Source organism: Antechinus flavipes, chromosome 2, assembly GCF_016432865.1.
Source record: "Antechinus flavipes isolate AdamAnt ecotype Samford, QLD, Australia chromosome 2, AdamAnt_v2, whole genome shotgun sequence".
NCBI lineage: Eukaryota > Metazoa > Chordata > Mammalia > Dasyuromorphia > Dasyuridae > Antechinus > Antechinus flavipes.
This window is the reverse complement of record NC_067399.1, coordinates 444,366,539-444,392,714: the sequence shown is the minus strand read 5'-3', so window position 1 is coordinate 444,392,714 and position 26,176 is coordinate 444,366,539. Positions and strand designations below refer to the sequence as shown.

Sequence of the window (26,176 nt, the reverse complement as noted above, 5' to 3'; positions counted from 1 at the left end):
GTTTTACAAATTGGGAGGTTCAAGATGGGTAAAGGGACAAATGATTTCTGCTTCAGGGTTCATGGAGATCCATACATTGAAAGCTATTCATCATTAGACCTACTCCAGGTTTTTTTAATAGCCAACCAATAGAAATAATTAGCTCAAAGCAAAGACATTTCCTAAAATGGTATAATAACAATAGTAGCTATAAAACATTCTTCATGATAAACCTGGGCACTCTTTTCAACAAAAACAACAGTGATGATGGGAAGAACTGAAACACTTAGCGTAATAGTAATAAGGTATTATAGAGTACATATATGGCCAAGGTAATCCACACTTCTGGTACTTTAGAGCCTTGATATTCTTTCTCTCCACATGAAGTCACCACACTACTGGAATCTTCTAGATATAGTGTTTCTGCTGGGCCAAGTCATTCAATTGGGATCTCAGAGTCTCTTTCCCCCCCTCCCTTAATTATAAATTCCCAGAGCTGGTTCTTTCCAATCCATCTTTAGACTCTTTGCTGCTAGAGGTCTTGTTCCTCAGAGTTGCTTCTTACTTCAAGATCCTTCTCTGATCTATCTCTAAACTGGACATGTTCCTTTAAGTCCTAATTAAAATCTCACTGTCTATAGGACTGAATAAGTTATGTTATATTAATGTAATGGAATATTATTGTTCTATAAGAAACAATGAGCAAGATGACTTTAGAAAGGGCTGGAGAGACTTACATAAACTGATACTAAGTGAAGTAGAACCAAGAGAACGTTATACACAGCAACAAGAAGATATGATCAACTGTGATGGATGTGGTTCTTTTCAACAATGAGGTGATTCAGGCTAATTCCAATAGACTTCTGATGGAGAGAGACATCTACATCCAGAGAGAGGACTATGGCAACTGAATGTGGATCACAAGATAGTATTTTCACCTTTTTTTTTTTTTTTTTTTTTTTTTTTTTTTGCTGTTGTTGCTGCTTGCTTGCTTGTTTTCTCTCATTTTTTTCTTTCTGATCTTGTGCAGCATGATAAATGTGGAAATATATTTAGAAGCACTGTACATGTTTAACCTATGTTGAATTACCTATTGTCTAAGAAAGGAGAGAAGTTAGAAAGGAGGAAGAAAAGTTTGGAACACAAGGTTTTGCAAGGGTGAATATTGAAAACTACTTTTGCATGTATCTTGAAAATAAAAAAAAGTTATTACCGAAAAAAGAAGTACTGGGTAAATTGGAAAGCTATCTAGTAGAAATTAAGTTTAGACCAATACCTTTAACAATATATACCACAGTAAATTCAATGTGTGACCAGAATACTGACAGTCATACCATAGAAAGATAAAAGAGAATCAAATTGGGCACATTTAGCAGCTATGGCTAAGAAATTTTTATTCCCCCCTGAGGCAATTGGGATTAAGTGACTTGCCCAGGGTCACACAGCTGGGAAGTGTTAAGTATCTGAAAGCAAATTTGAATTCAGATCCTCCCGAAATTCAGGGCTGAGGCTCTCTTCACTGCACCACTTAGCTGCCCCCTAAGAAATTAATTCTTAAGCAAATAAGAGAAAAGCTAGTACACAAGGTAAAATCAATTATTTTGATTACAAGAAATTGAAAAGCTACTGCACTAACAAAATGCAACTAGAATAAGAAATGGTGAACTAGGAAAATAATTTTTGTATCAAATATCTGATATTAAGATATTTTAAAAACTAACACAAATATGCAAGAACAGAAAAATTATTATAGATAAGTAGTTAAAGGATATGAGCAAACAATTATCAAAAGAATTGCAAATTAGTAAAAAAAAAAAAAAAAAAACACAAAAGAATGCTCCAAATTTCTAATGGGGCAAAAAAGCAAATCAAAATAGTTCTGAGGTTTCTATGCCACAAAATAATAAAGATGACAAAAGAGAAGAATAGTCAGTGTTGGAGGGATTGGAAAGACAAAAACACTGCAGTGTTGGTAAGACTGTGAACTAATTCAACCATTCTAGAAAGCAACTTGGAATTATGCAAAGAAAGTGACTCAAATACCTTTTAACCTAAAGATCTTACCACTAGGATGTTAATAAAAATGTCCCACATAACCAAAATATTCATAGTAGTATTTGTTGTAATAGCAAAGAACTAGATACAAAATAGATATCCATCAAGTGGGGAATGCCTAAACGAGTTATGGCATGTGTGGGAATGTAATGTTCTATAAGAAACAATATAAGGAATTCCAAGAAGTATAGGATTACTTCCATGAACTGATACATGTAAGTATCAACAGTAAGCGCAACTGGGAGAAAAATATATACAACGATTAAAACTACATAAATTTTAAAAATAACAAAAACAACAAAAGAATCAAAACTGAATGCTCTGAAATTATAATGACTGATCTTGGTCCCAAAGAAAAAATACAAGAAAGCCTACCTTCCCTTCTCTGTAGAGATGAGAAGCTATGGATGAGAAACATTGCATATGTCAGACTTTTTCAATGTGTTAGTTTTGTTCATTCCATTTCCCACCGCCTTTTTTATTCTCTGTTATAACAGATGGCTCTCTGGGAAGGGAAGGAAGGAAGGATATATTGGAAAATGTGACATAAAAACAAAAGAATAAAAAAATTTAAACTGCTTCAACTCACTTATGAAAATGACATATTAAAATAACTTTATATTTATCCAACTAGTAAAGTCAAGGCAGTATTGGAGGTACTATAGGAAGACAGCCACATTAAATACACTATTTGTGGTACTATAAAAAAAGAATATGATGATTTTTATTTTCTATTTAAAATACTAAATAATCTACTGAGAGTGATAGAGGGGAAGATGACAACTAGTTTAAATTATAAAAGTCTATAAGAATCTTCCAGGTAAATTCAAAACAATTTATATATCTATAAGAATTCTTACCAGCTCCTTTTACTCACTAATGCTATCTACTGCTTCTTTCTTTGGCTGCTCATTTCAGTAGACTTAGCATAACTAAAATTTGAGGATTTGGGGTTAGAAACTTTTGAGATGATCAAATTCAACCTTCTCAATTTACAAATGAGGAAGCTAAGGATCCAAAGGGTGAAGTGATAACTTCAATCAAAGAATTCTAGTTCAGTTTACTAGTTTACTACCGAATGATGATGAAAAGGAATAGACTTTCTTTAATTCCCCTTAGCCGATTTGTTTTATTCTTTGAGAACACTCAGAGTCATTCTCATGACTATTAAGAATCTTACCCAAATCTAGACTTGGGCTACAGTTTTTTAAGAGAAAATAATAGATAAAGTCAAAACACATCTAGAATATTATAACAGTATAAGATTTAGGGAGAGAATACTAGTAAATTAAAGCATGTTTTAGTTAACTTTTTAAATCTAAATTCTATATTAAGGGGACAGATAATAAGAGTAGTCTTCAAAATAATCCAAGAACTTTCATATAGAATCAATTCATCAACTACAATTTATTAATCATTTACTATGTATCAAGCAGTGTGCTACAAACTGAGACTACAAAGAATGAAATAATTCCTTTGCACAATGAGTTTACATTCAAATGGAAGAGACAAGTACATATGAAAAATATAAAGCTAACACACACACACACACACACACACACATAAAGTAGTTAGATATAAGACTAAGTGGAAGGAAGGCACTAGCATGTGGATTGGGAAGTGTTGGGTCAGAAAAGGCTTTATGCGCAAACTAGTACCTATCTTAAAGGAAAAGAAAGACTCTACAAATTAGAAATAAAGAGGAAATGCATTCCAAGTATTAGAGATGATGACTGCAAGGATGCAAATGCCAGAGCTGGAATGTCATATGTAAGGAAAAGAGAAGTGGACAGTTTGACTGAATCAAAGAGTACATATGGGAGAAGGAATAATGTACAATGAGTTTGGAAATATAACTTGGAACTTAGTTGAATAGGTTTAAAAGCTAAATAGAGGAGTTTGTTTTATTTTAGAAGCAATAGGATGTCACCAATATTGGCTAAATAGAAGAGTCACATGATCATATCTATGCTTACGAGGGATAAAAAAAAAAAAAAAACTTTGATAGCAGTGTGCATAAAGGACTAAATGGGTAAGAGACCTGATATAAGCCAACAAATCAGGTAGAATAAGATGAGTTGTTTTTGACAGTATTGGGATGGGTTACAATAAGAACAAATGTAAACTTTATATGAGGAAAAAAAAAAACATTCTCGAAGATAAATGCTGAACAATGGAATAAAATGGCTCATGAGGTCTCCTAGAAATTCCAGTAAATTAGATGATCATCCATTAGGAATATGCAGAAAAGATTTCTGCACTGGGTAAAAGACTAGACTAAAATATTTGAGATGAGATCTTTTCCAATTCTAAGAGTTCGTGATTGCAGAGAAAAACAAGTATCATTTGAAAAAGCTTTGAACTACTATGGCCAAATCTTCATAAAATCTAGAAGCAAGAAAAACAGGAATCATTCATTATATTTGGAAATCTGCCTTTCTGAAATATTTGTCTAGTCTTTAAGTTCATCAATATTACACATAATACACTCATCTATTTATTGAGCATATTTTTGAAATCTAATGGTACAAGCATTGTTTCTCCCACCATAGACCTAATATATATCACTAATGGCAATTTTCTAATTTAGCCATAATGAAAATTCATCCCAACACAAACTCTGAGAAAGGCTCCTTTCATTAAAACATCACAATTCAACACCTACCAAAATCAATATTTTGAGCATTAACATCATTAACAGTTATGAATCATGCTTTAAAGAATAAACAGATCTCCACCTTATAGTATACATAAGATCTAATTTGAAGAATATTTTAAAATGCAGCTCTGCAGAATATTGGGTTTTTCCTCCACGATATAATAACTTGTTAAATATTGAACAGGGTAAGTATTCTGATATATTCTCATTGCATTAAATTGAGAAAAGGATTTTGCCCATACAATTTGAGGAAGAAGACAATACCAAATGAATGAATCATAAATAAGAGAGTAAACTTGAATGTAATTGGGTAAATTTACTGGATAATGAAAAAAAGTCTGTGGTATCAATAGTCACATTTTATAGTGGTAATTAGCATTCAGATGAGCCAGATAACCACTTAGCAATAGCAACTTATAGTTTTCTAACTTTACATGGCTTTTTTTTTGAACAGCTAATTCAGGTTGCTAAAATCTAGAGAATTTATCTATAACATTCTTTTAATCCATCAATCTAATAATCATGCTCCCCAAATAGGAAATGAGGCTAAATTCAACTTGATCTAGTCTTGATAAAGACCCACTAGTGTTATGTGAACATCATGACTTTTTCTTGATGTTCACTAATCATCTGCATTAAAATTTTTCTAAGATTTTTAAAATTTCAATTTAAGTATCAGAAAGGGGCATTTTAAATATGCAGAAAATATACAGAATTGATACAGGATGAATTTTCATTTCTTAGCATTTGCTTTTAAAAAGTATATAATAAATTATACATTAAAAAAAAAAAAAAAAAACAACTGTCCTGCGCAATTGATAGAGCACCAGCCCTGAAATCAGAAGGATCTGAGTTCAATCTGGGCTTAGACACTTAACACTTCCTAGCTGTGTGACCTTGGGCAAGTTACTTAACTCCAAATGCTTCTGGAAAAGAAAAAAAAAAAACAACAACAATCTGTCCTAATTGTGTTTCCTTCTGAAAATTGATTGTGAAACAAGAATTTGTTTTCTTATTTTTCATGGTTTTTAGTGGCAGAGAGCTAGGGGAAAAGAGACAATAATAGGGATGCCAGAAAAACAAGAAATAGGGCCATTAAAATTTTAAAAAAATACATGCACTGGAACATGGAATTCAGAAGGAAACACAGTATCCTCTAGGGTAAATTTACCTTTCTAGATTTCTTCAGATTCTTCTATTAATATTTCAAAGTTCCAACTCAGCTCTGGTCTATTCATCAAAAATATTTGAAAGTCCTCTATTACATTAAATATACATTTTTCTCCCTATAGCATTATACTCAACTTCACAGGGACTATTCTCAGACATAAGCCTATTTCTTTTGATTTGTGGAATATTATATTCTAAGATCTCCTTTCATTTTAAGTAGAAGCTTACAGGTCCTGTGTGATCATGACTGGTTCCTTGAGACTTAAATTATTTCTTTCTAAATGCCTGTGTAATTTTTTCTTTGACAGGGAAGTTCTGCATTTTGACTATGAAATTCCTGGAATTTCTTTGAGGATTTCTTTCAGGTGGCAACTAGTGGATTCTGTCTTTATTATTATGGTTCTAATAGATGTGGGCAAGTTTTTTTTTCCTATATTCTTTAAATATAATACCCAGATAAGAAATCACTATTTGATAAAAATTGTTGAGAAAATTGAAAATTATTATAGCAAAAACTAGGCATTACTCCCTATAATAAGATAAGATCGAAATGGCCTCATGATTTAGACATAAAGAGTGATACTATAAATAAATTAAAAGAACAAAGGATAGTCTAGCTCTCAGCTCTCAGATTTGTGACCAAAGAAGAACTAGAGTACATTGTGGAATGCAAAATGGACAATTTTGAGTATATTAAGTTTAAAAGTTTCTGTACAAACAAAACCAATGCAGACAAAATTAGAAGGGAAGCAATAAACTAGGAAAAAATTTTACATCCAAAAAAAAAAAAAGAAGAAGAAGAAGAAGAAATATAATACCCGGGCTTGTTTTCTTATCATATTTTTAGAGATTCTAATTAAATTCTTAGATGGTCTTTTTTCCTGGGCCTAGTTTTCTAGGATAGTCCTAAAATATTAGCTTTTATTTTTTCTATTTCATCAATTGTATAAATATTTCTTGCTATCTCATGTAGTTATTGATTTATTTATTTTAATTTCCATGGAGTACACCATTTGCCACTTTCTGTCCTAAGTTATTTGTTCTTTTTCCAATTCGTTGTATCACAGATTTTATTTCATTTATTTCTTATTTTAGTTCCTCTGAACATTCATACAATTTTTGCAGAAAACCAATTTACTCCTCTGACTCTTTACTTTTAGTTTTTTATGGCATTAATCTTATTTCTGAAGGTGGATTTTTGAACATCTCTAGACGTATGATCATTTTTATGCTGACCAATGTCTTCTTTAGCTAACTCATATCCCCAGCTTTAGTTTCTGATTTAGGAATTTATGACAAGGACAGGGACTATTCCTTGATGTGTTTTAAAGTGAGGTGGTCCCTAGGTCACTTAGATTAATCTGTTGACTACCACGTTACTTAGAGTTATGGCCCTAATCTTTGAAGTTCAAAGTGCTACATAGTCTGGGCTCTTTAAGGCATCTCTAGGTAGAGTGCTAGGGATCTCAGAGCTTGGGAGACTTCAGCATTCCTGGTCTGAATGCTTCCATATCACACTGGTCACTTGCATTTGTGGTAGCTTCCAAGGTCCCTGCTTGGCGCTTCCAGTTACTCTGAGACTGTTTCAGGGGTATTTCTAAACTCAGAACCTTGAAAGTGATGTATCTCTGTTCCATTTCATGTTGGGGAGCTGCCAGTTTATTTGCATATACTATTGTTGACAGATCCCCTTTCCTATTGTGAAGAAGTTCTATGTTTCTGGCTGAATTTGTGTGCAATTCTGGGACAGTATAATTTCATATTTACTGAATTTTTTGATTATTCAATCATGTAATTTCAATTTTTTTTTTTGCTAAAGTATGTGGGAGGTGGGTCTGCCTTCATTTAATCAGACAAATTGATTAGAAATCACATTTGAGAATGTGAATACATACTTAAGTAAAGCTTATTGGTCAGAAAATTATATTTGTCAGAAAATATAGCCCTTCAGTAAACTATACCAAAAGGCTCAATTTCTAACAAATCAGCCATTCTCAAACTAGTGAAAATTGGCCTTTTTAAAGCAGAACTTGCCAATTTCCATTTTTTTATAGAATATTCTCCTTTTATAAGGTGACTAGTTTTCTCTATTTGAGATTGCTATAATAACAAAGGCAGAAAGTGTCATATCCCTGCTATTTTCATCCTAAAATGGGATCCTTAAAAAAGGATGGGAGAACAATTAGTGTAAACATTGTAACTAGTGCTTAGGCTAAGTAGGAAAAAATAAAGTCAAATGCAAGTGATAAGCCCAGCAATAGGAAAGGGTAATAAATTTTTGTCTTTGATTTGGAGTATCTTCTGTATAAAAATCTTTGCATATGTGGGCACTGACTACTCTTAATTTCATGTAGCAATTGTGATAAAGTACAAATTATAATAGCTGCTTGAGATTGCCCCTAGAATCTAAAGCCTAATTTAGAACAATATAAAGTTCTGAAGTCATTTCAGGGAAATTCTATATGGATTCGTGATACTAAAATTTCTAAATATCAAATAACATAATCAGAGAAAAAATAAACCTAAAATATTTAGGTGACCAAATGAAATCTGGTACTAGATGGATCCAAAAAGAGTGATAGGGTCAAATGCTTAGTCATAAGCAATGTAATTTTGCAGGATGCCAAGAGTGAACAGTATTCCATATAATTAGGTAACTGAATCAAGTTCCTTGTGCCAAGAAAACAAAAACTATAATAGTAGTAAGTACATAAGGAACTAGGTGGAACAGTATAGAATGCCAAGCTTGAGTCAGGAAGAATCCTCTTCTTGAGTTCAAATCTAACCTTAGACACTGACTAGCTGTGTGACACTGGGAAAGTCTCCCTCAGTTTGGCTCAGTTTTCTAATCTGTAAAATGACTGGGAGAAGGAAGTAGCTCTCTAATATCTAGTATTATTGCCAAGAAAATCCTAATTTGGGTCACAAAAAGTCAGACACATATGAACAACAAAAAGTGACAACAAAAAATCACCCTCATGATTAGACAATTGTGTGGGAAAGTACAAATATATCTTGTCCATTTTTCTAAAGAAAACTTTTAATTCTCACCTAAAAAATAATAATTGTGTTTGAATTACTTCAGAAGAAGAAAAGAAAGGTAGAGAAAAGGAATGTACTGGGAGAGTGGAGAGAAGAAAAAAATGATCAAAGTATTTCACATAAATGGGGCAAGAAACAACAAAACAACAGGGAGTAGGGAAGAATGGATGACATTTGAACCTCATTTTTGTCAGAACTGGATGGGGAAAGGAAGAATACACATACACATATTGTGGGAACAGAAATTCATCTCATCCAAAAAGGACGTAGAGAGGAAAGGGAATGGAGAGTAGTGATCAGAAGGAGGGTAGATTAAAGTAGGCAGTGATCAGAAGCTCTGAAAGATCCTTAAAAGACTGAACAGAGAAAAAAAAAGGAAAGCTTAAGATAATAGGATGGACAGATGTATAGCAGTTATAAATAGGAATGAACTCAATCATGAAAAGGAAGAATTTGAAATCAAAATCCAACAATACATTACTTTCAATAAACACAACTGAAATAAAAGATACATGTAGAGTTAAAATAAAGGATTGGAACTACTGATCAAAGAAATGCAAATTAAGATAACTCAGAAGTCCCACTACACACCTCTCAGATTGACTAAAATGACAGGAAAAGATAATGAATGTTGGAAGGGAATATAGGAAAACTGGGACACTAATACATTGTTGGTGGAGTTGTGAACTGATTCAACCATTCTGGAGAGCAATTTGGAACTATGCCCAAATGGCTATCAAACTGTGCAAACCCTTTGATCCATTAGTGTTTCTAATGGGCTTGTATCCTAAAGAGATCATACAGAAAGGAAAGGGACCCACATGTGCAAAAATGTTTGTGATAGCGCTTTTAGTAGTGGCAAGAAACTAGAAACTGAGTGGATACCCATCAGTTGGAGAATGGCTGAATAAGTTATGGTATATGAATGTTATAGAATATTATTGTTCTGTAAGAAATGATCAGCAGAATGATTTCAGAGAGGCCTGGAGAGAATTACGTGAACTGATGCAAAGTGAACTGAGCAGAATCAGGAGATCATTATACACGGCAACAGCAAGATTATATGATGATCAATGCTAATGGACGTGGCTCTTTTCAACAATAAGATGATGTCTTATGATGAAGAGAGCCATCTGCACCCAGAGAGCGCACATGAGAACTGAATGTGGAACACAACATAGTATTTTCACTCTTTTTGTTGCTGTTTGCTTGCATTTTGTTTTCTTTCTCTTTTTTTTTTCCTTTTGGATCTGATTTTTCTTGTAAAGTGTAATTGTGGAAATATGTATGGAAGAATTACACATGTTTAACATATACTGATCACTTGCTGTCCAGGGAAGGGGGTAAGGGGAAAAGACGAAGGAAAATTAGAACACAAGCTTTTGTAAGGGTGAATGTTGAAAATTATCCATGTATATATTTTGAAAATAAAAAGTTTTAATAAAAAAATAAAATAAGGGATTGGAGCAGAATCTAATGCTTCAGCTAATTTTAAAAAAGGTTTAAGCAGAAATTGCCAATTTCCATTTTTTCATGATCTCATCATGCTCTCAAAGAAAAAGCATTTTTTCTAATTAAAAGGGATAATCAGGGAAACTACACTTTGTTAAAAAAAAAAGGTATCACAGACAATGAATTAATATAAATACTGTGGACACATATGCACTAATGGCATAGCATCCAAATTCTTAGAGAAAAAGTTAAATGTTATAGGAGGAAATAATAAAACTATAATACTGGAGGACTTCAATTTATCCCTCTCAATCCTAGATGAATCTAACCACAAATAAACAATAAAGAAAACAAGGAAAGGAATAGAATATTAGAAAAGTTAGATATGATAGAACATTAGAGAATACTGAATGGGAATAGAAAGGAGTAAATCTAATTTCCCAGCTCTTTACAGCACCTTCATAAAAATTGACCATACGTTAAAAATTTCACAAATCCAAAAAAGCAGAAGTAATAAATGTTTCTTTTTCTGACCATAATTCAATAAAAATTATACTCAATAAAAGACCTTTGAAATATAGATTAAAATTAATTGGAAATTTAAAAATCTAATCCTAAAGAATGGGGTGGGTTAAAAAACAAAGCACAAAAACAATAAATAATTCAATTAAATGTGGATAATGAGACCATATGCCAAGATTTATGAAATGAAGCCAAAGTGGTACTGAGGAGAAATGTCATATCTCTTAACACTTAAATCAACAAGAGAGAGATAAAGGACAAGTGAATTATTTAAACATTCAACTAATAAGATGTTCCAATTAAACACCAAAAAAAAAAAAAAAATCTTGAAAATAAAAGGTGAGGTTAACAAAATTGAAAGTAAAAAAAAAAAAATCTTTGAACTAGGAGTTATTTTTTGGAGGAGAAAAACAAATAGATATGCCATTAGCTATTTGATTAAAAAAGAAGAAAACCAAATGAACTATCAAAAGTGAAAAAAAATTAATTGGCAGGAAAACACAAGAAATAAAAGCAATTATTGGAAACTATTTCATCAACCTCTATGTTGACAAAACTCACCATCTAAATGAAATATAGATTAACATTTATAAAAAATATAAACTGCCAGATTAACAGAAGAAGAAATTAAATGTCTAAATAACTATCTTAGAAAAATAAATAAGCAATAAATGAACTCTCAAAGGAAAAAAAATCCAGTAGATTGATTTACAAGTGAATTGTATCAAATATTTAAAGAACAATTATTTCTAATGCTACGTATATTATTGGGGAAAAAATAGGTAAAAGAGTCCTAACAAAATCCTTGTTTGGCACAGCTATGATCTTGACACCTAAACCAGAGAGAATTAAAAACAAAGAAAACTATAGACTAACTTCCCTAGGGAATATTGACATATAAATTTTAAAGAAAATGCTAGCAATGAAATTACAGCAATACATTACAGAGATTATACACTAAGAACAGATTGGATTTATATTGGTAGTGCAGGGCTGGTTCAACACTGAGAAAACTAATTATAATTGACCATATTAATAACAAAGACAATGAAAAATCCTCTATTTCAACAGACACAGAAAAAGCTTTTGATGAAACCAACACTAATGCTTGTTAAAACATTAGAAGAAGTAGTAATAAATGGATCTTTCTTTAATATAACCAATATCTATCTAAATTCAAGAGCAAGCATTCTCTGTAATGAGGATAAGCAGGAAGCTTTTCTGATGAGGTCAGAGCACCTCATGAGAGGACATAAGAGGTAAGGATGTCATCACCACCATTACTATACAATATTTTACTAGGAAAGCTAACTGAAACAACCACTTCTGCAAAGTTGTAGGATATAAAAATACAGTGACACAGATTATCAGCATTTCTGTATATTGACAAACCAAACAGGAAAAGATATATATATATATATTTAAAATAACTTATAGACAACATAAAATTCTTGGGAGTCTACTTGTCAAAATATAGGAATTTAAGAAATGCATACAACTACTTCACACAAATAAAAACAAACTGGAAAAATCTTAATTGTTCAAGGATAGGCCAACGCAAACTAACAAAAATGACCATACTACCCAAATTAGCTTACTTTTTCAGTTCTATTCGAATGAAACTATCAAAGAATTAATTTGTAGAGATAGGAAAAATAATAAAATTCATCTGAAAAAAAGATTAACAACATCAAAAGCATAAAAAAATGGGAAGGTAGGAAGGTAGTACCAGATCTCAAACTATATTAATGAAGCAGTAATCATCAAAACAATATGCAACTGGATAAGAAATAGAGATTGATCAGTGAAACATATTAGGTAGATGACATATAGAAGCAAATAAACACAGTAAATTAATTTTTGATAAAAGTCAAAAATCCTAGCTATTGAAGTAAGAATTCATTATTGAACAAAATCTGCTGGGAAAACTAGAAAATAGTCTGGCAGGAAGTAAACATAGATTACCATCTCATGTCATATTCCAATATAAGTTCAAAATAGGTACATGATTTAGACAAAGGATGACATCATAAGCAAACTAATGCAGCATGGAAGGAATTGCATATTAGATCTATGAATGGTGGAAGAGTTCGTAATCAAGACAGTTAAAAGAGATGAAAATGGGACGTAAAATTATTTTTATTATAAAATGTAAAAGTTGTTGGACAAGCAAACCAATGCAGCTAAAATTAGAAGGAAAAAAAGCAGAAAATCTGGAAAAATCTTTGCAGCACGTTTCCCTGATAGAGGTTTCATTCTAAGACAGATGGGAAACAGAGTCAATTTTACAAAAATAAGAACCATTCCCCAACAATAACTAGATAAAGGATATGATTAGGTATCAGATTTCAGAGGAAGAAATATAAGTTATCAATAGCCATATGACAAGAACCTCTAAATCATCAGTCCAAACACTCTGGAAAACAATTTGGAACTATGCTTCAAAAGTTATTATGCATGTACTTTCATTCATCTAATACCACTACAAGGGATAAACTCCGGTGTGATCAAAGAAAGAGGAAAAGGATCCTTATGTGCCAAAATATTTATAGCAGATTCTTTTTTCTAATGGGAAAAAAACTGAAAACTGAAGGGATGCTTATCAATTAAGGAATGGTTAAAGAAGTGATATGAATAAGATGAACTTTAAGAAATGATGAAAGGGAATAAATCCAGGAAAAACAAAAAACAAAAACTTGGAATGACTTGTCTGAACTGATATAAAGTGCAGTAAGGAAAACAAAAACAAATTCATACAGTAACAACAATTATTTAAGAAAATCAATTTTGAAAGACTTAGTAACATTGATCAACATAGTGATTCACCGTTCCAAAGGATTCATGATGAAACATTTTATCTACTTTCAGATGAGAACTGATGGATCCAGAGTACAGACTGAAGCATATTTTCTTCTTTCTTTCGTTGTCTTTTTTTTTTTTTTTGGGGGGGGGGGCACAGCAAATGTGAAAATTTGTTTTATGTAACTATACATTTGTAATGGATTTTGTTTTTCTTGCTCTCTTAAAAGGAGGGAGAGAAAAATTTGGAACAGAAAATAAAGATTAAAAAATTCCCTGAACAGAAAGGGACCCGTATTGTGTATGAATGTTTGTGGCAGGTCTCTTTGTAGTGGCCCAAAACTGGAAACTGAGCGGATGCCATCAATGGTTGAATAAATTGTGGTATATGAATATCATGGAATATTATTATTCTGTAAGAAATGACTAGCAGGATGATTTCAGAAAGGCCTGGAGAGACTTACATGAACTGATGCTGAGTGAAATGAGCAGGACCAGAAAATCTTTATATACTTCAACAACAATACTATATGATGATCAATTCTGATGGACGTGGCCATCTTCAGTAATGAGATGAACCAAATCAGTTCCAAGAGAGCAGTAATGAACTGAACCAGCTACACCGAGCGAAAGAAATGAGGGAGATGACTATGAACCATTACTAGAATTCCCAATCTATTTTTGTCTGGCTGCATTTTTGATTTCCTTCACAGGCTACACTATTTCAAACTTCGATTCTTTTTGTACAGTAAAATAACTGTTAGGACATATATGCTTTAACATATTTAACATGTCAACCTGCCATTGGGGGGAGAGAGTGAGGGGTAGGAGGGGGAAAATTGGAACAAAAGGTTTGGCAATTGTCAATGCTGTAAAATTGCCCATGCATATAACTTGTAAATAAAAAAACTATTAAAAAAAATTTTAAATAATGGGAAAAAAATTCCCTAAACAATGTCTGAAAAGATGATGTCATGTTAAGGAAAGAATGCTAATCAACATCATTAGCACTATACAGTCCTCACAATTCAAGTCAAGTATTTATTAAGCACTTTCTAAGTGTCAGACACACAATATCATAAAGTAATATAATGATAAAATCTTTAATGACAAAAGTTGAACTTGGCACAGACCAGGTTTTATCCAGTTGTTACTTTTAACACTACTATAATTCAAAAGCAGTATCTGAGAAGAAAATCAAATATAATAAGAATACATATTAGCTATCATTTTCTATAATTCATTTCCTTCCCTTCCCTAAATTCCAACTTAGTACCAGGTAGCACCTTTTTTGAATCATTTAAATGAAATGAAAATTAACTAGCTTTCTTTTCTCAAATAAAAAGTAGGAAAATTCATAGGAGTAGGAAAATGTCAAAGATTCTCATAGTCAATTTGGCATTTTTTCCAACTAACTAATTTATCTAGCATTATTGTATAAGTATCTGTGTTGATGTCTTTTCTATACTAGACTGCAAATTCCATGAGGGCAAAAATCGAAACCTTCATCTTCCTAGTACACATAGATCATCAATGATAATGCATGTAAAGAGCTTTGTAAACTTTAAAGAGGTATATTAAAGTCATCTACTGTGATAAAAATACACACACATATCATTAAAAAAAAACAGGATGGTAATTTCAAACTATAGATATTATTTTGTATTCTACTGGAGCTTTAGCAGTCTTTTTATCAAATGATTTTTTTTTTTCTAATGGGAGCAAGATATTCCTTCCAGGAATGAAGATCTCAACCTCTCCATGCCTCTTCTTCCTAAATCTATGTTCCACCACCCATTAACTCAACATGCTACTTTTTTTCCTTCTAGAAATTCTAGAAAATACCAGTGAAGCATATACAATCTCATGGTCTTATCATATGACTAACCCATTTTTTTGCATTAATATAAATCATATGTAAATTATATGATTACATCCTTTGTATTGCTTTACACTGATAATTTTTTTTTCTGTAATATATTACAAACTACTTAAACACTTTTTCATTGCTCCATTCCCAATTTGAATTCTTTGGAGTTTGTATTACATGATTCATAGATATATACAACATCATCAGATGAATACTATTATTAAAAATATGGATTTTTTTTCAGGGAGAAGCAAGTCTGTTTGATACAGACAAATGGAACACAGTAAAAACAAATATGTCTAGAAGGAAAAGATCTGGATGATGAAATATGTTGACATTTCAAGTCACAGGTAAATTTAGAAATGTGTTCTAAAATTATAAGTATATTTAAAAGTCTCTCCAGGATATCAAAATTGTTTCATTGTGGTTGACCTATGAAACCTTATTCCTCTTCAGCAGGAAGCACCATATCCTGGAAAGAATACTAGATTTGGAATCAGGATTTAAGTTTAAAACCCATGCTGCCATTCACTGCCTATGTGACCTTTGGTGAGTGACTAACCAAAAAGGGATTATATTTCTCATATCATTAAAATGAAAACCAAATACCTGAAATTCCAAAAAGTTTATATCCACACTATATTATTCTCAAAATGTTTGCCAAGAATGTAGTTTTCTATGAAGTTATAAATGAAAATGGAATTATAAATTTTCTTCCAAATGTTATATTATCCAAAAAGTGACACATTTGAAAGAGGTCTTTATAAGTATTTTAAGGAATATACCAAAAATGCACTTAACTCAAGCAAATACATTACTTCAAGGATTTATAACTGTTTTGACCATCCCTTCCAAATCCTTTTAAAAATAGATGGTTTTCAAGGGTTGCTGTTAAGGTTATATGTGTGGGAGACATCAATTCATGGGCAACCTTGTGATGAGCCTCTCAAAACATAACTGGGGCAGCCCTTAAACAACAAATAGGGTCAATCACCACGTTCAGACTGAACGTCTTAGGAAATGAAATAATCACAAAAGCAATAAATTACTACTTTCCACATATTAAAAATATTTACTCAGTGTTTTCTGTCAGAATGTCCAAGAGATTAATGGATATCTTTTAAAAGATAAAAGGGAGAATGAGAAAGATCATTAGAGAAAAACAAATAAATATAAAATTTCTTCCGCAAATGAAAACATTAAAACATCTGAGCATTTTGACATGAACAAACCACTATATTTTTGTGATTTAGACTGTCACCAAGAGCTCCTCAAATGGAATTATTGGTGTATTTCTAATTGGGATCCTTAATACTTTTTGTTGTTCTTTAAGGTAATAATACATAGTAGAATTTATTTTTTTTAAAAAGTAACAAGCCATGGGCCAAAATAGTCAGTTATTCCAAGGTAAAAAGTTAAAATATTATTGAGAAGATATTCTTTAAGGGCTCATAATCCTAACTTATTAGAATCCTTGTTCCCCAATTTCTCAGACATGGAGAAGATTGATTATGCATCAGAAACAATTAGGCTTTTGAGGAATAGTTATTTTTCTACTTTCTGCTAATAAGACCTTCTACCTGCTAACTTCCTGAAGAGAACTACAAGAAAGTGAGCCAGAGGAAATACAAGTTCCTGTTTCAAGAATCAAGACATCAAACTTTGTATAGGCAATATAACAGAAGATCTCTAAAAGGTAGTGCTCAAAATTTTTTTAATCAACAATTTCAACAAAATAAGCTGTTACTCTAGCATTTTCTACTTAGAAAGAGAATTAATTTAGAGACTAAGCAAAAATTAAAAGACCAGTCAACAATAAAGTTCATCAAAAGAAAATGTCAGAAGATTACTGCAAATAATAATATGGGATACTGTCTGAAATCCTGTCCTTCATAGAACTACTCAGAAAACCACTACTTTAAAGACAAAATGCAGTATTTGTAAAGCTGTGGAGGAAAAAAGAAACACATTTATCCTGCTGGTAGGATTATGGAATGATACATTTTGAAAGATCATTTGCAATATTGAAAACAAAAAAAAAGTCTTATGACCTAGGGATTTCAAAACTTTGTCTTTAAAAATTATCATTAAAATACCTCCTTTTAACCAACCCTTTTCCTCCCTCTCCCCTTCTCCCCCCCTCCCCCCCCCCAGCCCTCACACACATATTGTATGACTATTCTATATAAATGCCCAAACTTGAGTAGTAGGAACCTAGATGTTCAACAACTGGAGAATGGCTGAAAAAAAAAACGTAACAAATTAACATACAGGTAACATGATATAGTAGATGGAGAGTTAGACTGGAAATCAGAAAGACTTGGATTTAACTGTTTAATCTCAGATAGATTACAACCAATCTCCTAGTAACTCCAAGCATCTTTCTTAAAAAGATTAGCAACCTCTAAGAAGTGCTTATTTGTATTAATAGTAGAGATCTTACCCTGAATTCCCTCTATCAACAAAATTATAGATGTGGTCTAAAAATTCCTATAATGTAATGTTATGGCATCATTTAAAACATCAAAGAATATAAGGAAATATAAGGAGAGCTATAGAAAAGTGATGAAGACAACACCACCAGAATTATTCTCATGCTCTAAAACCCTTAAAAAAATAATAAGAGTAATAATAACAAATCCAGAGGTAGCAAAACATCAAAAAGACCTGAAATAACACAAAACAAGAGAATTTTTTTTTTTTGCTTGTTTTTTGTTCACATAATCACCAAATCCCTGAGCAGGATGAGATCTTAATGGTTAGTAGTACCTGTACTAGTAGTTAGCATTTGCATAGTGTTTTAAGGTTTGTACAGAACTTTACAAATGTCCTATCTTACTCTCACAACTCCAGAGAAATAGGGGCAATTATTGTCTTCATATTACACATGAAAAAACTGGGGCACAGCAAGGTTAAGTGACTTGCCCAGTGATACACAGCTAATAAATGTCTGTAGCAGGATTTGAATTCAGGTTTGCCTGACTCCATATTCAGTATTCTTACCCACTACCATCTTGCTGTCTAACTACCAAGTTAGGACTACCTTCCAAGGCAGTCCATTCCACTTTGGGGTATTTTTGCTAAGATGTTTTTCCTTGGATAGAATCTAAGTCTTTTTTTTTTTTTTCTGAAACTTCATCAACTTCTGATTCTCCCCTCTGGCATAAAAGCTAATCCTTTTAACATGACAACTCTTAAGATATTTGAAGACAACTAACTTGTCATTTCTCTCTATTCCTAATTTTCTCTTCTCTAGATTAAATATTAAATGTTTCTTTAAACCAATTTCATTTAGCAAGATCAGAAGGCCCTTATATATTAAGGTTGCTCTCCTTTGGTTACTCTCTCTACTTCATCAAAGTCTTGTCTATGGAGTGGTCCCTGGGACGGAGTATAAATATTGTTCTGACTAGAGCAGAATAGAGCAAAACCATCATCTTCCTGATCCTGTTACTTATGTCTCTCTTAATGCAGATTAGCATTTTAAGCTCCCATATCACACTGCCTCAAACTGAGCTTGCAGTTTTATAAAATCCCAAAATCTCTTTGAAAAAAACTGAAAATAACCATGCATTAAACTGATATAGTTTTGACAAACTATATGGGTTTTATGGAGGCCTTTATTTTTTTCTCTTGTATGTTATGAAGTTTGCCTTTAATGGGTTGTTTATTTTTTAAGAAAAAAAAAAAAAAAAAGGAAAACTAGCAGTCTGCATTATCTATGAAAAGAGTAGCATTTTCCCCTAAACTTAGAAAGCTATACAACCCAATGTTTGTCTTAAACCACTGTACTGTTACACAATGTATCAAGGTCACAAAGCCAACTCAGTTAATGTGTTTATCATTACATTGTAGTTCTATCTTCTTCAGTGATTATGATAATATCTTATGAAACAGTAATAAAAGATAGCTTTTCATTCGTTTGTTTTTGATGGTTCTGTGCCGTTTCTGGATTTTTCCACTGTTAAACGTTTAGAAGCAAATTAAAGCAGAATAAGTTGTTCCAACTAATGAAGTAAACTTTTGGCTTATCCAGTCAGAATTATACATAGCAATACCAACAATCTTAAGATACATCAATTCTTGATTTTTGGTTGTTTTGCATGTGCAAGGGGGTGTGTGTGTGTGTAGAAATGTTGAATTTAAATTAATATTAGAAAAATAATGCACAAGACTATGCGAAGGTGGAAAGTCTTAATCTAAAGTGAATCTAATTGTAAAAACACCTGGCTTTTTTTTTTTTTTTTTAAGATGCATCGATAATGTTGAGGGATGAAAAGTTGCACTTCAAATCCTTACATTTCAGATCTTTAAACCTACGTTGTATGTTTGTATTGGTCTACGAAAATCAGAAAGAGGGTCCAGTTCATTCTTAAATCACTTAACAGTTTTTCATACAGCAGCACAAGCCTAGTGTAATCACTTCTCAGAAATGCTAGCCATGCAATTGAAAGTGACGCAAGCTCCCAAACACTTTCCATCCAAGATCCACAACCCACCCACTCGTCTTCAAACATTTCCGAAAGGAACCTCTGAATGAAAACCCGAGCTTGAAAAGTCTCTAAAGTTTAAACCCCGCCAATAGAACCCTCGGGTAATTAGGGTCCAGAACGAATAACTTTAAACAAAAACACAGAAAACAAAGAAACACAAAACAAAACAAACCGGACAGAAGAAAATAAAACCGTAAACAATCACAGCCTGGAGACTCAGCAGCCCCACAAGTGGTTGGATTTCAGGTGGATGCCTGTTCTCCAGGGAAGGGAAGCGGGAATGAGTTGATAGTCCTAATTCTAGATGAAAAAGCTGCAAAGCCTGGCAGCTGACAGAAGCCAGGAAGAGTTGGCAAAACTGATTTTCTAAAGGGGTGGCATTTGTGCGACCTTCCCATTGCACATCTGCGAGCTCAGCCTTCTCGCTCCCTCCCTCTCCACCCCTCCTCGCCCCTGTAAAAGCACCCCCTCCTTCCCATCTTCCCCCTCCCTCCCGAGCATTTGTAAACACCCTGGGCCCGCCCGCCCATTCACTCCCACCCCCCTTTTCTTTCGGTGGGCCTCAGTTATGCTTTCTTTCGAGATCCGCGCCTCGCTGGGAGCGGGAGGAAGGAGACTCCTGCCCCTTACAGAATGCTTCTCCCCAGTTCATACTCGCACCCTCCCCCCGCCAGCCCGCGCCCCTGGCGCTCCCTTCTTGCCTCCTTGGGTGTCGGGACTCCCTCGCCCCCTCCCTCGGCCAGGCCCCTCGGGCCGACCCCCTCCTCCGCCCGTCCCTGCCCCCTCGACGCAGTGCTCGGGCTGCTGACAGGAGCGGGAAGGACCCCGGTAGTCGGGGCTGGGGGGCAGCGGCGTTGCTCACCTGGCTGAGCCTGGGCGGGGGGGCCGCGCGCCCGGGTCCCGGCGCTCGCGCTCCGCTGGCGGCGACAGGACGAGGCCCCGGCGGCCCCCGCGGCGGCAGCAGCGGCAGGGGCAGGGGCACGGACAGACCAGCGCGCGCGGACGCCGGAGCAACTGACTCCAGACAGCCGGGGATCGCGCGCGCGCGCGCGCGCGCGTGGGATGGCTCAGACTCGGTGGGGAGGAGAGAGAAGGGAGGGCTGGGAAGAACGGGCACGCGCACTCGGAGGGTTGGATGGCCGGGTGGTGTTGGTAGTGGGGCCTTTGGGGAAGGAATTGGTACAGTGTAGAGAGACCAGAAGGCGGCACGACCTATAGATGATGAATCTTAAACAGGGAGGGAAGGTGGGGCGGAGCGAGAGCTGGGGCGGAGCTGTCAATAACAAGGAAAGAGCAGCGCAGGAGCTGGCCGACGTCATTGAGAGCTAGGGGCGGCTAGAGGAAAGGGGGAGGTTGTGTCCTTTAGGCGCATGCGTTATTCTACAGTTCTACACCACGTGGTAAGCGCCCTGGCTTCGGACTGTGGAGCCGAGTTGGAAGATCCGCGGTCCAGCTGCTTGTTTCCTAGAGGACCTCGCCTAGACTAGGCCAAGGCAATGGAGAAGAATGGCCTATACTAAAGCATTACAGTGGAAACTGTCATAGATCTGGCGTAAGGGAATCGTGATTTGAATTCCTGGCTCTTCCACTAACTTCCAGTGTAAGTGTTCGCTAGTCAATTAACCTGTGTCTCAATTGACTCATCTGTGAAGTGAGGATGGACTCAAGGCCTTTTCTAGTTCAAAAAAATTGCAATTCTCTGAACTCCAGGGAAGGACTCTTATCAATAATTTCAGTATTTGCCAAGTTCATTCAAGCCACTTTCCTCTATTTTCCCACACGATCACCACAAACTCTAAATCCTGCAGTACAGCCCCTTATTCATATGGAAGTGAGACTAAGAGTTATTAGATGAGTTAGCCAAGATTGTATAGCTATTACAATCAAAGCCAGATTTAGCCCCATGCCTTCTGATGTCCAAATCTGGTATTTTTAATTCAACTAAAGGAAACTAGCTGATGAACCTTTGCTTTATGTTGTAAATATTAGCCGTCTCTGTTCTTGAAAGCTTTTCTATCAGCCTCCACCATTCCAAGAAACTTCAGGTCCACTCCTGGCCTAGGATCCTAAAAGTTCTCTATCTTGGAGCCCCTGCCATTCTTTCCAAGTCATTTCACTTGTTTATGGAACCTAGAAGTACTCTGAACAATAAGCGTGTCAGAATAGAAGTTAGAGATAATCTAGTCCAGCCTCCTTGTTTTATATAGTAGGATGCTTCTACACAGATATTTGGGCAAATTAGGACAGCTAGGTGTCTTGAATAGAAGACCTGGCCTGAGGTCAAGAAGACTCATCTTAGTAAATTTAAATCCAACCTTGGACACTTACTATCTATGTGACCCTGGGCAAATCGTTTAACCCTGGTTGCTTCAATTTCCTTTTCTGTAAAAATGAGGTGGAAAAGGAAATGGCAAACCACTCCAGTCACTTTGCCAAGAAAACCCTAAATGGATCATGAAGACTTGGTTATGACTGGAAAAACAAACAACAAACAAAAAGTGACTGAACAACAATTTAGACAGATTAAATGATTTGATCAAAATCATTTAAGTAGTAAGTACACCAGGATTTAATCCAAATCACCTTGCTCAAAATCCAGTGCAGCTATGTTATTCTGCCTCTTACAGAGGGTGGTAAAATGATTCTTACACACTAGTCTTTCTATTTAAGTGAATAAACATCATGTTGATTTTTTTAAAACCACAAAACTTATATAATAATAATAAAGATGATAATTAAATTTAGTAACTGGCCTTCCTTTTTCAAATCTCTTAAAATTGCGATCCTATCAACACATGGCAGCCAAAATTAATTTTTTCTGAAGCACAAATCTGACCATGTAACCACCCTATTCAATCAATTTCATTGGCTTCCTAATGCCTCTAGGATAAAGTAAACTCTTCTGTTTGGCTTTTAATGCTTTGTATAATCTGTCTTCAAGCTATTTTTTTTCCAGCCTCATTGGATATTACTCCCTCTCTCCCACATTCTGTTATCCAACCAAACTGGCCTCCTCTTTATTTCTCATTCATGATACTCAATTTCCTCTCTGTGTGCCTTTACACTAATTATCCCTCATGCTCGGAATACACTCACTCCATCTTATATACTTATCTTTTTGTAACCTTGTATCCTCCTTAAAAATCTGTTTTACTTCTAGCCAATGCCTCCCTTATATCTTCTTTCTTATCCCTTTCAAGTCTTTTCCCTTTTACTTCATTGTTAAGAGGAATTTTTGAACCCAACTGTGTTCATATGAGTATTCTTCCCTCCTTGAACTAGTTCAGATGAGAGTGAAGTTCAAATGTAACTGACTATTCCCCCCATGTATAAATTTTCCCTTATACATCATATTTATGTGAAATAATTTTTCCATACTCCCTTTCCTTTCCCCTTTCTTAAACTGCATCCCTCTTTCTCATCCTTCCATTCTTCTTCTGAGATCATCTTAACATACATAATACAATCATGCTCAAATCCTCTAAGTAAACTCTCCCTAAAGCCTTGTGGACAAAATTTCTGAATGATTAGAAATTCCCATATAAGAATGGCAATAGTTGACCTTGTTTAGTTCCTTATAATTTCTCACTCCTGTTTATTTTTTTTTATACTTCTCTTGAATCTTATGTTTGAATATAAAATTTTCTATTCAGCACTACTCTTTTCATCAGGAATATTTGAAAGTTCCCTATTTCATTAAATATCCATTTTTTCCCTCTGTAGTATTAGTACTCAGTTTTTCTGAGTATGTTATTCTTTGTTGTAATCCTATCTCTTTTGCCTTCTGCAAGATCTTATTCCAAACTCTCCGCTCCTTTACAATGGTATCTTCTAAAACTTGTATAATGCTGATTGTGACTCTATGTTTGAATAATTTCCTTCTGGCTGCTTTCAATGTTTTCTCTTGGAGTTCTGGTTCTTGACTATAAAATTTCTGGGAATTTTCATTTTGGGACTGATCAGGGGTTCTTTAAATTTCTACTTTGGCTTTTAAGATTTCTGTGCAGTTTTTCTTTATAATTTCTTGAAATATATCAATACTCTTTTTTTTCAACTTTCAGGTAATCTGATTTTTTTTTTGTAATGTTCTCTAAAATGTAATATTCTCTTTGAGGTTTTCTTGGGGTCTCTGGGAGCAGCCTTCGTTTTAGTTCAGTAATCACCACAAGTACAGCCAGGTTTTAAAGTCCAAATCCTTTATTGTCTCTTTCAAAGTCTTGTCTTCTTTCCTGGGGCCCAGTTTCTTAGAGTCCAGATCCTTTATTATCTCCTTCCTGGAGCTGGGCAGCTTTCTATAGAGCCTTCCAGTCTGGCCTTGGTCTTAGTAGGGGAAGTGCAGGAGTCCAGGCCAGCCACCAGGATGATCGAAGATCGAATTGAACTTCTCCCCTTGGTTCTGAGAGCTTAAGTTCCTGCCGCTAGTCCTTTGCCTTCTCTCCAAATGTCTCTGAATCTCCCTGGCTGAGGCTTCTAGCTTATATGCTCCACACTGAGTACAAACTAATCATTATATAATAATTAGGAAACCATTATTTGTTGTAGGATTAAATCAATGCTAAACTAGATTTAACCATTGTCTCCTCAATTCCACTTACCTTGTTTCAAGTTCTGACCCATAACATCTCCTTGTAGGATTAAATCAATCATACTGAATCATGCTAAATTAGATAATTATTGTCTCTATCAATTCCACTGACTTAGTACCCTGTAAGAATCCTTTGTTTCAAGTTCAGTGTTCTGGTCCATAACAGTTTTTGTTTGTTTGTTTTTGCTGAAGCAATTGAGGTTAAGTGACTTGCCCAGGGTCACCCAGGTAGGAAGTGTTAAGTATCTGAGATCAGATTTGAACTCAAGTCCTCCTGACTTCATGGATGGTGCTCTAACCACTTCGCCAATTAGGTGCCCCAAGTTGAGATTACTTATCTCCCATTTATTTTCTAGGTTAGTTTCCTCCTTATATTTTGTAATTTCTTCCTTTTTTCCAGTCTTTTGACTTTGGTTTATTGTTTCTCAGTGTCTCATAAAGTTATTAGCTTTGATGGGTTCAGTTCTAGTTGGAGAAAATAACTTCAGTATTGTTTCATACTTCTTTTGCCAAGATGGTAATTCTTTTAATAAATTTTTTTGCATAATTATCATTTCTTATTTTCTTGGTACTCTTCCTATTTGATTAAAAAAATTTTTTTGCTCTTCTTTATCTTTTTATTCTAGGAATTTTTATTGGGCTTGTGTCCAGTGTGCATTTTTTTTCTTTGAGGCTTTACTTGAAGATTTTTCAAATCATTCTCTTTTTTTATATTTGTCTTTTGAGCTTCCTTGTTACCACAGTAGTTTTTTTTTGTTTTTTTTTTTTTTTTTTTTTTTTTTTTTTTTTGTGGTCAGGTTTTTTTAGTCTTTGCTTGTTTTTTCCAGCCCATTTCTTGATTTTGGACTTTATGTTAATGTTAGATGGACTCTGCTGGCTTCTGAAATAAATAAACATTTCTCATGTATATACCCCTTTTCTGCTTTCACAGCTCAGTTTGGGAGACCTGTGATTTTGACTCTTCCAAAGTGCTGAGACTAGAGAGATTTCTTCACTATCCTTTCAACCTGATCTTTCCGAGTTCCTGACCCAGGTTTAAGTCTGTTGGCTTATGTATGATTGAGTTTCCATAGACTATTTCTGGGCTCAGTCACTGTTAGCCCATTGGAAAGTTCTACACTTTCAAAGTGAATGAACTTCTGTCTCTCCCTGAGTTTTAGCCCTACCTGGTTTATTCTACTAAAGGTCTATATAAAAGGCAGAATTTTAGAGCTGAGTCTTCACTCTTTTCACGGTCTCAGAACTGAATAATGGGTGACAGTTTCCTGATGACACCCATTCCTGCTTCCATTGCTAGTAAAGGGATATCATTCTGATTATTTGCTATTTGCCCTGGTGTTAAGTCCTTTTACCATGTCTGGGTGATGGAATGCTTCCTGCTCATTCCTGGCTAGCTCCTGTGTCAGTGTCTATAGACTTCTCTATCCTCCTAAGAAGTCCTAAGCTGAAAAATAACTTACTGTGACTTTTTCTTAACTTTCCTAACCCGAATTCAGTCTGATGTGTTTTCTAGGTTGTTGTGTAGAAGTTAAGGCAACATTTCTGCCTCT

General features: G+C 34.4%; 1 protein-coding gene across 5 annotated transcripts in view; it reads right to left on the bottom strand.

Moving 5' to 3' along the window:
- ZHX3 (zinc fingers and homeoboxes 3) overlaps window positions 1-21,373 on the bottom strand; it is a 161,361-nt gene extending 139,988 nt beyond the window's left edge. For 4 of the 5 annotated variants that reach the window (XM_051979304.1, XM_051979299.1, XM_051979298.1 and 1 more), the window contains exon 1: window positions 20,904-21,373. The gene's annotated coding sequence lies outside the window, so the exon portion shown is untranslated. Of the gene's footprint in view, window positions 1-2,409; window positions 2,502-20,903 lie in introns of those variants that run through there. The other variant, XM_051979302.1, reaches the window with a different exon arrangement.
- Between the last annotated feature and the right edge of the window lie 4,803 nt (window positions 21,374-26,176).